General features: G+C 41.6%; 1 protein-coding gene across 7 annotated transcripts in view; it reads right to left on the reverse strand.

The window, feature by feature from the left end:
- The window catches only part of TNRC6B (trinucleotide repeat containing adaptor 6B), a 57267-nt gene extending 52325 nt beyond the window's left edge, over positions 1 to 4942 (reverse strand). For 2 of the 7 annotated variants that reach the window (XM_032882947.1, XM_032882946.1), the window contains exon 1: positions 4845 to 4942. The gene's annotated coding sequence lies outside the window, so the exon portion shown is untranslated. The remainder of the gene's footprint in view (positions 1 to 4844) is intronic. The other 5 variants (XM_032882945.1, XM_032882942.1, XM_032882944.1 and 2 more) reach the window with 4 other exon arrangements.
- Between the last annotated feature and the right edge of the window lie 4527 nt (positions 4943 to 9469).

A 9469-nucleotide genomic window follows, 5' to 3' on the forward strand; every position in this document is an offset into this window, starting at 1 on the left:
AATAGGAGCCTGAAGTCACTTCAAGGCAACCCCTGGTCTAATCTTAGCCAATCATGAGGCAGTCCTGGGCCTCCCAATAAGGAAGAGAGGTCAGAGAATCCATAACCTATGAACAGAATAAAGCTATTTCTTGAGAAAATAAGTTGGTCGTTGCCAGATATTATCAATATAGTAGGTTCTGCATGACCTCTAACAGCCAACAGATAAAAATAACTGATAAATGAATGAAGATGAATTATTCAGTGATTCATTTTCTATCTGTGCCTGTAAGATTCTCATAGCAGATGAGATTCTCCTAGCAGATGGTGTTCCCAATCCCCTCTCCTCTTATTATGAGAATAAACAAGAAGTTGGCAAGGGCTGGGAGGAGTCTTCCCAATTGTCGTTGTTGTTAAGATATTTATTTATTCGACAAAGAGAGGGGGGCAGGGAGAGCACGCACACAAGCAGGGAGAGTGGTGGGCAGAGGGAGAAGCAGATTTCCTGCTGAGCAGGGAGTCTGATGCAGGCTTGATCCCAGCGTCCTGGGATCATGACCTGAGCCCAAGGTAGACACTTAAATGGCTGAGTCACCCAGGTCCCCATGAGTTGTGTCTTAAAAAAAAAAAAAAACCCCAAAAACCTGAACATGAATATGAGGTCTAAACTCTTCCCACATTTAAGTTACTTGAGTACAAGTTTCCCCATACTTGGACTTTAACATTTATGTCCAAGTGTTTCCCAAATCACTATGTCCAACTCAGATCTCTTTTACCCTTCTTCCTTTTAGCCCTCCAACTTGTTCCCCAGCGCCCCATTATTTCTTAGCTCAAGGAATACAGTCATCACCTAACCATCTGCTCAAGTAGGAAACCTGGAAGGTGTCCTAGACTTTGTTCTTCCCCACACATCATTATCTGATCATCATTACATTCCAATGAACCAAAGCATCTCTCTGATGCCTTCTTTCCTTCTCCACCACTGTTCCTAACCAGGTTCAAGTCCTCACTGCCTGCTCCCTGGACTATTCTATGCCCACCAGCTGAACCATACGTCACATACCAGCATTCACTCACTCTCCAGAGGCAGTCAATTCCATCTCTGAACAAACACTCCCACCCGTGTGAGAATACACAGGTGTTTCTACCAGGCGTGACGCATACTGCAATTAGCTTAGTTTGTAAATTAGCTACCTGGGGGGAACCCAGCTCAAGTCTTAATAAATGAGAGTAGACTTAAGGTTATCCTAACCACCAACACACATTTACTAAATATACCTTCTGGGGTAGACTCAGAAGAGAGACTTGTGGCCAGTGTACCACAATGGTCCGTCACCCCAAGTATGCGGATGGGAAGCTGCTGTCCCTCAGCTGTGTTCAAGGTGGGGTAAAGGTCATGACCTGCTGCTGTGCAGGACAGTATCTAAAAATTTCAACTTATATTGAGCTGGAAGCTTTTCCCTGTTGCTTTGACTCTCACCATCAGTACTTGGCTGTAAGAATAGGTTGCACTGAACAAAACACCTGACAGACATTTACCAAGAGACTATTAAGTGTCAGGCACCAGGACCCTTCAAATCTCTGAAGACCGTTACCTGAGCTTCCTCAGGCGGGAAGCCTTCCACTGAGGGTTAAGCATCTCCATGTGTATAACCCTTCCCAAGGCGACACAGGCTCAAATCGTTGACCAATCTGGCCCAAACCCCACAGGCTCCAAACAAGTTGATTTCTGTCTCTTTACACAGTGTGGTGCCTGTTACAGGAATTGCAAATCCCTTCCTAGATACTGTATTTCTACGAACAGCACTTAAGGTCATGTCAGTCATCTTTTCTTCAAGATTTTATTTATTTTAGAGGGAGCTGGAGCGCACACACACACAAGCCGGGGCAGGAGCAGAGGAAGAGGGAGAGAGAGAATCTCGCGAAGACTGCGCTGAGCACGGAGCGGGATATGGGACTGGGTCTCACGATCCTAAGACCACGACCTAAGTCAAGCCAAGAGACAGAGGCTTAACCGACTAAGCCACCCAGATGCCCCAGGTCATGTTAGTTTTTATAAATCAATCATTTCATACTGATAACTATACCATTAAGCCAACCATGACCCTAACATCTTTTTTTTTTTTTTTTAAGATTTTTATTTATTTATTTGAGAGAGAGACCGTGAGAGAGAGCATGAGTGAGGAGAAGGTCAGAGAGAGAAGCAGACTCCCCGCGGAGCCGGGAGCCCGATGCGGGACTCGATCCCGGGACTCCAGGATCATGATCTGAGCCGAAGGCAGTCGTCCAACCAACTGAGCCACCCAGGCGTCCCTTCCCTAACATCTTTTTAACAAGGAAAAATTGCTATGTCCAAACTCCTCCATTGCACAGTCTTTCTAGTCCTGATCTTTTTTTAAGTAGGCTCCAGGCCCAGTATGGAGCCCAATGCAGGGTTTGAAGTAATGACCCTGAGATTCAGACCTGAGCTGAGATCAGGAGTCAGATGCTTAACTGACTAGCCACCCAGGCGCCCCTTTTAGTCCTAACCTTACCTTTTCATCCCTGTTATATCTGGTCTATTACATCAATCCCACAGACCCTTTCGATTCTAATTCCAATATCCAACAAAGTGGGACATCAGCTTCTACTTTAAGTGCTTCGTATTGTCTGCTACTGGACAGCAAGGCCCTCCTCTAGGCCATGTCTTCACATAACCCCCACTTGAAATCTTAATTCTATTCTCCAGAATTTTCTTTTTATAAAATAATGGAAGATAAAGACAGAACATATAATGAATCTATTTTTTTTTCTGAAATATGGACAAATCTTACTTCAGTCCTCTGTACAACCAGAGACTTGGCACCAACAGTCTTTTTTCTCATAGGGTCTCTTGGGAAAAGAGGGGCAGATTCAGTTATGGGGAGACTGCCTAAGAAAGGCACCATCTTTGGGAAGAGGAATAGGACCCAGAAACATCAGCTGAGGGAAGAGAAGAAAGGATTTGGAGTGTCCAGACAGGCTTTTGGGAACAAAGATAAAAATGTGGCTGTAAAGTGGGGCAAAAACCCAGAAAGATCAGGCCCAGTGCTAGGCCCTGTCTTCATATAACCTCCAGTTGAACTCCTGTTGTATTCTCTCCAGAATTCTCATTTTTCTTCTCCCTCTACTTATGCGCTAACATACCCCAGAGATAATTTTTATTTTTACTTCTATTTTCTCCCTGGTTCTACTAAATAAATTCCTTAGGAGATCTGAAACTGGCTTTCAGCTCACTTAGGGATCAACTTCTGATAGGGGATGGGGTAGAAAGAGTATGGAAACTGTGAGGCTATAATCCATTTTATGGCAGGTGAGAGAAAAATCCTAATTGGAAAGAAAATTCAATAGTAAGTAGGAAAGGAAGTTTGATTTTTAAGATTTTGGCAGAGGGAAGAGGAATGTGTTTCTGAGAACAGACCCAGCACATACACAAAAAATCCAAGAATGCCTTAATGGATTTTCGATTTTCCAATAGAAATACCACTTACCATACAGAGCAGCTTGTTTCCATAGCTCAGTTAGTACTTGGCGTCATGAACATCAGAGTTGTGGCCAAGCCCAGGAACCTAACCACCATGTTTCAACAACCACAGAGCCTGGATTTTCCAGGAAAATGCCAATACTCTCAACTGTTGTCTTGATAATCATCAGAAAGTCCTATAAACATAAATACTATGTGCCCAAATCCTTTCCTAGATAGTATGTTGGTTTAGAAAATATGGACTCTGTACTACTCTCAATAACTCTATTTTTATGGTAAAGTATAATTTCTATTTCAAACATATAATTTATAAAGATACTTCCAAATAAAGCCCACTACTGTGTTGGTACTGGCTAAAAGTACAAGAGGAAAACACTATTCTAACAAATTAAGACAATTATAACCACTAAATGTTCTTACCAGTTTATTTTATAAATCACTACAAGGCCCCAGACTACATTCTCCCTTTAAATGCATTTTGATTAGAAATACATTACAGTAATGTCTAGTCATCTGAGAATTTGTTTTCCAGAACTAAGTTTCCTTAAAAACTAGCACCGTCTTGGGGCGCCTGGGTGGCTCAGTGGGTTGAAGCCTCTGCCTTCGGCTCAGGTCATGATCCCAGGGTTCTGGGATCGAGCCCCGCATCGGGCTCTCTGCTCGGCAGGGAGCCTGCTTCCTCCTCTCTCTCTGCCTGCCTCTCTGCCTACTTGTGATCTCTCTCTCTGTCAAATAAATAAATAAAAATCTAAAAAAAACCCCCCAAAAACAAAAACAAAAAAACTAGCACCATCTTTATTAGTTTTCCATCACTATTGGACATGCTTTGGCCTAGCAGTCAACAAAAGAAAACAAAACCAAAAAAAAAAAAAAAAAAAAAAAAAAAAAAAACATAAAGGGGCCCCCCATTCCACCTTGGCCTATCCATACCTTCCGACCACATCATGGCCTATCCATACCCGGACCTTCTTCCAAGTTATCACAGTCCTAATGTGATTCCTTCCATCCAAGGCAGTGGCTTTCAACCTGGGGCATGTACTGGGGTCACCTATAGAGCTTCTCAAAATACATCTGCTAGGTCTGTGGCCTGAGACCATGAAGGTTTAGGAGGAGGTCCATACTTGTGTATTTGGCAAGTCTATGCAAATGATGTCAATGCATATCCTAGCTGAGAACCACATACTTAAGTGGGCAAGGACAGGAGCCAGAACACTGGTCTCAAGGAATGAGGTCTACCATTCTGCAGGGGAACCAACCAAAAGTGCAGCCATCATCAGACTGCATAATCCAACCTGCACCAGATTATGCACAAGACTGCATAATCCAAATTAACAGAAGAGAGAGAGATCTGAAAGCACACAGACCATTAGGTTGGGGATGGCCTGAAGAACATCTGCTTCTGTTTACGACACATCACTAGTCTGTAACAGAGTTAAAGTGTACTATTTTTTGAAAAAGCACATTCCGGGCTCTAGCTCAGAGGACCACCTGACCATCCCAGACACTGAACACGCCCTTTCAGACACAATGCATGGTATGCATCAAGATGTTTAGCAATCCTCTACAGTTCTCATCTATAAATGAGCGGCTAGAGTTTTCTTTTTCTTACTCTTTTGAAAAGGTTCAGTTCAAAATCATGACCCATATACTTTCAAAACAAGGTATTACTTCTTCTAATCTCCTTTGCCTTCTAAAAACTTTAAGGCCAACTAGAAACACTACTACAAGTACTTTTAATTTGTCATTACTGCTCTTCAGTGGTTGTAAACAACCAACTTAATTACCTTGCACCCACTCTCACTAACCAAGTAGATTGGAGGCTGAGTCAGCAAGGGTGTAAAAATCTAAACACAGAAGGTTCCAATGACTGAAAAAAGAAGAAAAAAAAATCTTACCTTTGGTTTTTTGTTCCGTGACCTGAAAAATAAATTAACAGACAAAAGTGAATGAGATATGCTTTCTAGTTCCCTATTATAGGACTACTGTAATTCTAATGACTTAAGGAATTCAGGCTATCAGACATGCAGACATAGTTCAGATCCAGGAAAAAAGCTTGAGAGTCCACTCTGATGTCCTTCTATAATGCCACATGTCCAGTTATAACTTACAATTATAACTTACTACTATGGATACTAAAAATTAAAACAAAAAGCATTCCACTCTTACTAAATGATGAAGTACCTGTACCAGGAATGCTGTTTGTCATTTTCATGCTATGACTGGAGAAAAGCAAATGGACAGAGCCTAGAAACTAAATTAGCCATAGAGACAAAAAGATTACCCTATGAGTATGGACTCAAACATTCAATCTCAAATCTAGAAAGCAAAAGTTCAGAGGCCCATCATCAGAGGTATCAGAAGCCATGGCAGAAAGGATTGAAAACCAAGCCATACCACTTCCTGGCTGTGTGATCTCAGTTTTCTATTTATCTGTTGAATGGAGATTAGTAGTAACAGTATCTCGGTACAAAGGGTTGTTATAAGGAGTAAATCAGATTACCCTATGCCACTGCTCAATAAATGTTTGTTGTTTTTAATCAAAGTTCATGAAAACAGTATGAAATACAGCAATGAGTGAACATGTTAAATTCTGAACAAATAAAGACTGCTTTGTTGAACGTATTTCTTTATATAGTAACTAATAAATCTATGGAAGTGATTAACCTAAAAGGTTGGATAGGCTGAATGTAATAATAGGCTTTTAGAGAGTTTGGATATGATGATTAGGAGCCACATGGAAACTGCTTCTGCTATTGAGAGGAAAATAAAGGAGGGCACCTAATTATACATGCCCTATGATATTAAAAAACCACAAAAGGCCATGCATAAGAAAAACACCCAAAAGGAAATGCACCAGAATTCTAATAGGCTTACATTATTTTCATTACTATTATTATCGAGATAGTACATGATTTTGACTCCCTTTTCCCAAATGTTAACCTTCTAAAGCATTTTTAATGGTTCTCTGACTTTGATATAGGAAAGAAGACGTTTGGTTATTTGTGGCTGATAACCAGACCAAGCCACTGCTGTGGGTGCTCATGAAAGCATGCCCGTCTTTGGAGTTATGTCCTACAGCGAACCAACCCGCTTTGCAGTGGATTCCAGCACACTAATGCCCGACACAGAATCTGAATTAAATGCCCTAGTTGTATGACCTCCTGGAGTGTTCCTTACATTCTTGCATTAAAAGACAAGCTAATTCGACTCTATTGAATTTGTAGTAGACAGCACTTTAAAATGAATGTGTTTCCCTGTACCAACTGTTAAAGAGCTCAAGTCTACTGTGCAATTTTTCTAAAACTCCGTTTAACCATGAATGAACTGATTTGCATCCATATACCAATTCCTTAAGGCAATTTAAATTTTATAACATTATAAATATTTCTCAGAATGCCATTTTGAAGATCAGTTATACAGGAAGTCAATGCCTTCCCCAGTTGTAAGTGACAAACCCAAATAATGTCAACTGTGTCTTACAATGTGGGTTCTGTTAAAAGAGCTGTCCTCCAGACGGTGGAAAGCTGATGATCAAAGCATGTGTTCCGCCAACACTGAACAATGGTCCTTTAGCAGCATCAGCTTAATGAATGTGAATGGAATCCTTCCTTGACACCTTTCTCATGAATGGAAATCTAACCCAGTTTACTCAATGATGGCTCTAGAAAGAGCAAACTGCTTATGAGAAAAGCTCAAGTTTAATGTGTGTGTGGAAATAACTTGATTTAGCTTTAAGGAAAAGTCCATTCTTCAAGAAAATAACACTGCCAACACTCATTCTTAACCACTGATCTGCTAAACAGTTTTTTTTTTTTTAAAGATTTTATTTATTTATTTGACAGAGAGAGAGAGAAGGATAGAGATCACAAGTAGGCAGAGAGGCAGGCAGAGGTGGGGGTGTAGCAGGCGCCCTGCTGAGCAGAGAGCCCAATGCGGGGCTTGATCCCAGGACTCAAGGACCCTGAGATAATGACCTGAGCCGAAGGCAGAGGCTTAACCCACTGAGCCACCCAGGTGCCCCTAAACAAACGGGTTTTGAGTGATTCTTATGTACTGGGCACCGCCCTAACTTCCTGGAAATACAAATATGAGTAAAACCTCGAGAAACTGACAGTCTAACAGGAAGACAGACACGAAGAGATGATTATAGAGCAAGAGGGTAAGCAGCGAGAAGGATGGAAGCACTGTAAACGATGCTGACTGAATGAATGACCACATGATAGAGCCTCTGGCATATTCTCTATGATTCTTTGCATCATAGCACATTTTATGCCTCCTCGTTGAGGCGCTGTCTCTACAATAAGGTTGGAAGCCACTAAGACAATCACATGGTAAGCTTTGTGCTCTTCCTTAAAACTGCTAAATCAGAATTTAATTCTGGAATGGCACAATGGTTCAGTATGATACAACAATATCCGAGGCCATGTGTTGGCCTGAATCCCGCGTCAGCCAATCTAGAACATTTCTGAACAAAAATGATTGAATGTTATTGTTCATACGTGACCACTGGATTTTATTTATGGTGATTTTCTTCTTTGCCATAATTTCTGAACCAGTTCTTCATGCAGATACAAGTACACAGGGAGAGTGACCAGCTGTATAAATGACATTCTCTGCCTAAATACCCAATTTGCTTGTGAATAAACCCACACAATCTTGTGTTGTAATCATTTTTCTATTAGTGGATCCACAGTAAAGTTTACAGATGCATATTTTATCAATCACATCCAGATGCTGATTATTTTCCAGTTGAGGAATATTATGACCTTTGTGAAGAATGAAGACAGATCACAGATTGCCTAAAATAATCACTCAATTTGCTATCTTCTTGTTACCACTCTTTGCTCAAGTTCACCCATGTCCAGCCTATTAACCATTCATTCCCACAGACTGCAAAATCCAATTTTTACACCAACTTAGTTGATGAAATGGGAATGCCCTAAAGGAAAGAAAACCTTCACTGTGGTTCACTCTCCATCGCTCCAGTTGGAAGGTCAGTATGCGGAGGGGCAATGCCCTGACACGGTCTTGCTGATGGACCTGCTTATCACACCTCAATATGTGGAAGGGGGCTGTGTCTCCAAAGGCAAGTATGAAAAAATCCTCTAGGTTGTTTTCTGACATCTTTAGTCAGACTCTTTCCTGACATTTTAGATAATTCTAATAAGCTCAGATCAGAAGCAACATGTTAAAAGCAGGAGCCCCGATGGCATGAGGATGGGATGGTGAGTACACCACTACTAACAGAAACGGAAACACCAAGAAAAGCAGACAAAACCTTAATGAGCATGTGCAGCAGTCTATTATATTATAGGCCAAATAATAACGGATATTCCTTTTAATTAAGTCATGAAGAAAAGACAAAATTTTATTTAACATGTTTAATGTGGCAGGGTCAAATGCAATCCAATTCAGAAAATATTTCCAGTATTGTTTTTTCTCCTGACATCCAAAAATGATCTATTTCAGAAATTCAGAAAGCTGACTTACGGGAATAACGGTTCTATCCAATAATGCTGAGATAACTTGTGGTGTCCCGTGACACCCCACACTGATTTGTGTATGACTGCCTGCCTGGGGTCTGTTCTAAATCTAGACTTTCCTCTGAACCTTTTAACAGGTTCTACCTTCCTAAACTTAGCTTCAATAACCTGGCACTACAGCAGGGACCCTCAAACCTGACTCACAGTTGAGGTCCTACTTCCCAAGTATGCTAGTCAGCGGTAACAAGAACTGGAGGCAAATTTTACCTCCCCAAAAGGTACCAGAACACTCTTGCTGAGCCAGAGCCTAAGTCAGGCAATGCCGAAGAGTGGCGAGGTGGGGGAGATTAGACCAGGGAGGGGGCAGAGGAGCACACACTGAAGGAGGGGCGTGGGGCCCACTGGTCTCTGCTCAGATAGCGCTGAGGTCCAGCTCGTCAATTAAGACTTTCCGGTTGATGGGAGCATCTCGGTGGCTCAGTTGTTGGGCATCTGCCTTCGACTCA

Source organism: Lontra canadensis, unplaced genomic scaffold (genome assembly GCF_010015895.1).
Source record: "Lontra canadensis isolate GAN:19392208 unplaced genomic scaffold, GSC_riverotter_1.0 scaffold84, whole genome shotgun sequence".
NCBI classification, from domain to species: domain Eukaryota; kingdom Metazoa; phylum Chordata; class Mammalia; order Carnivora; family Mustelidae; genus Lontra; species Lontra canadensis.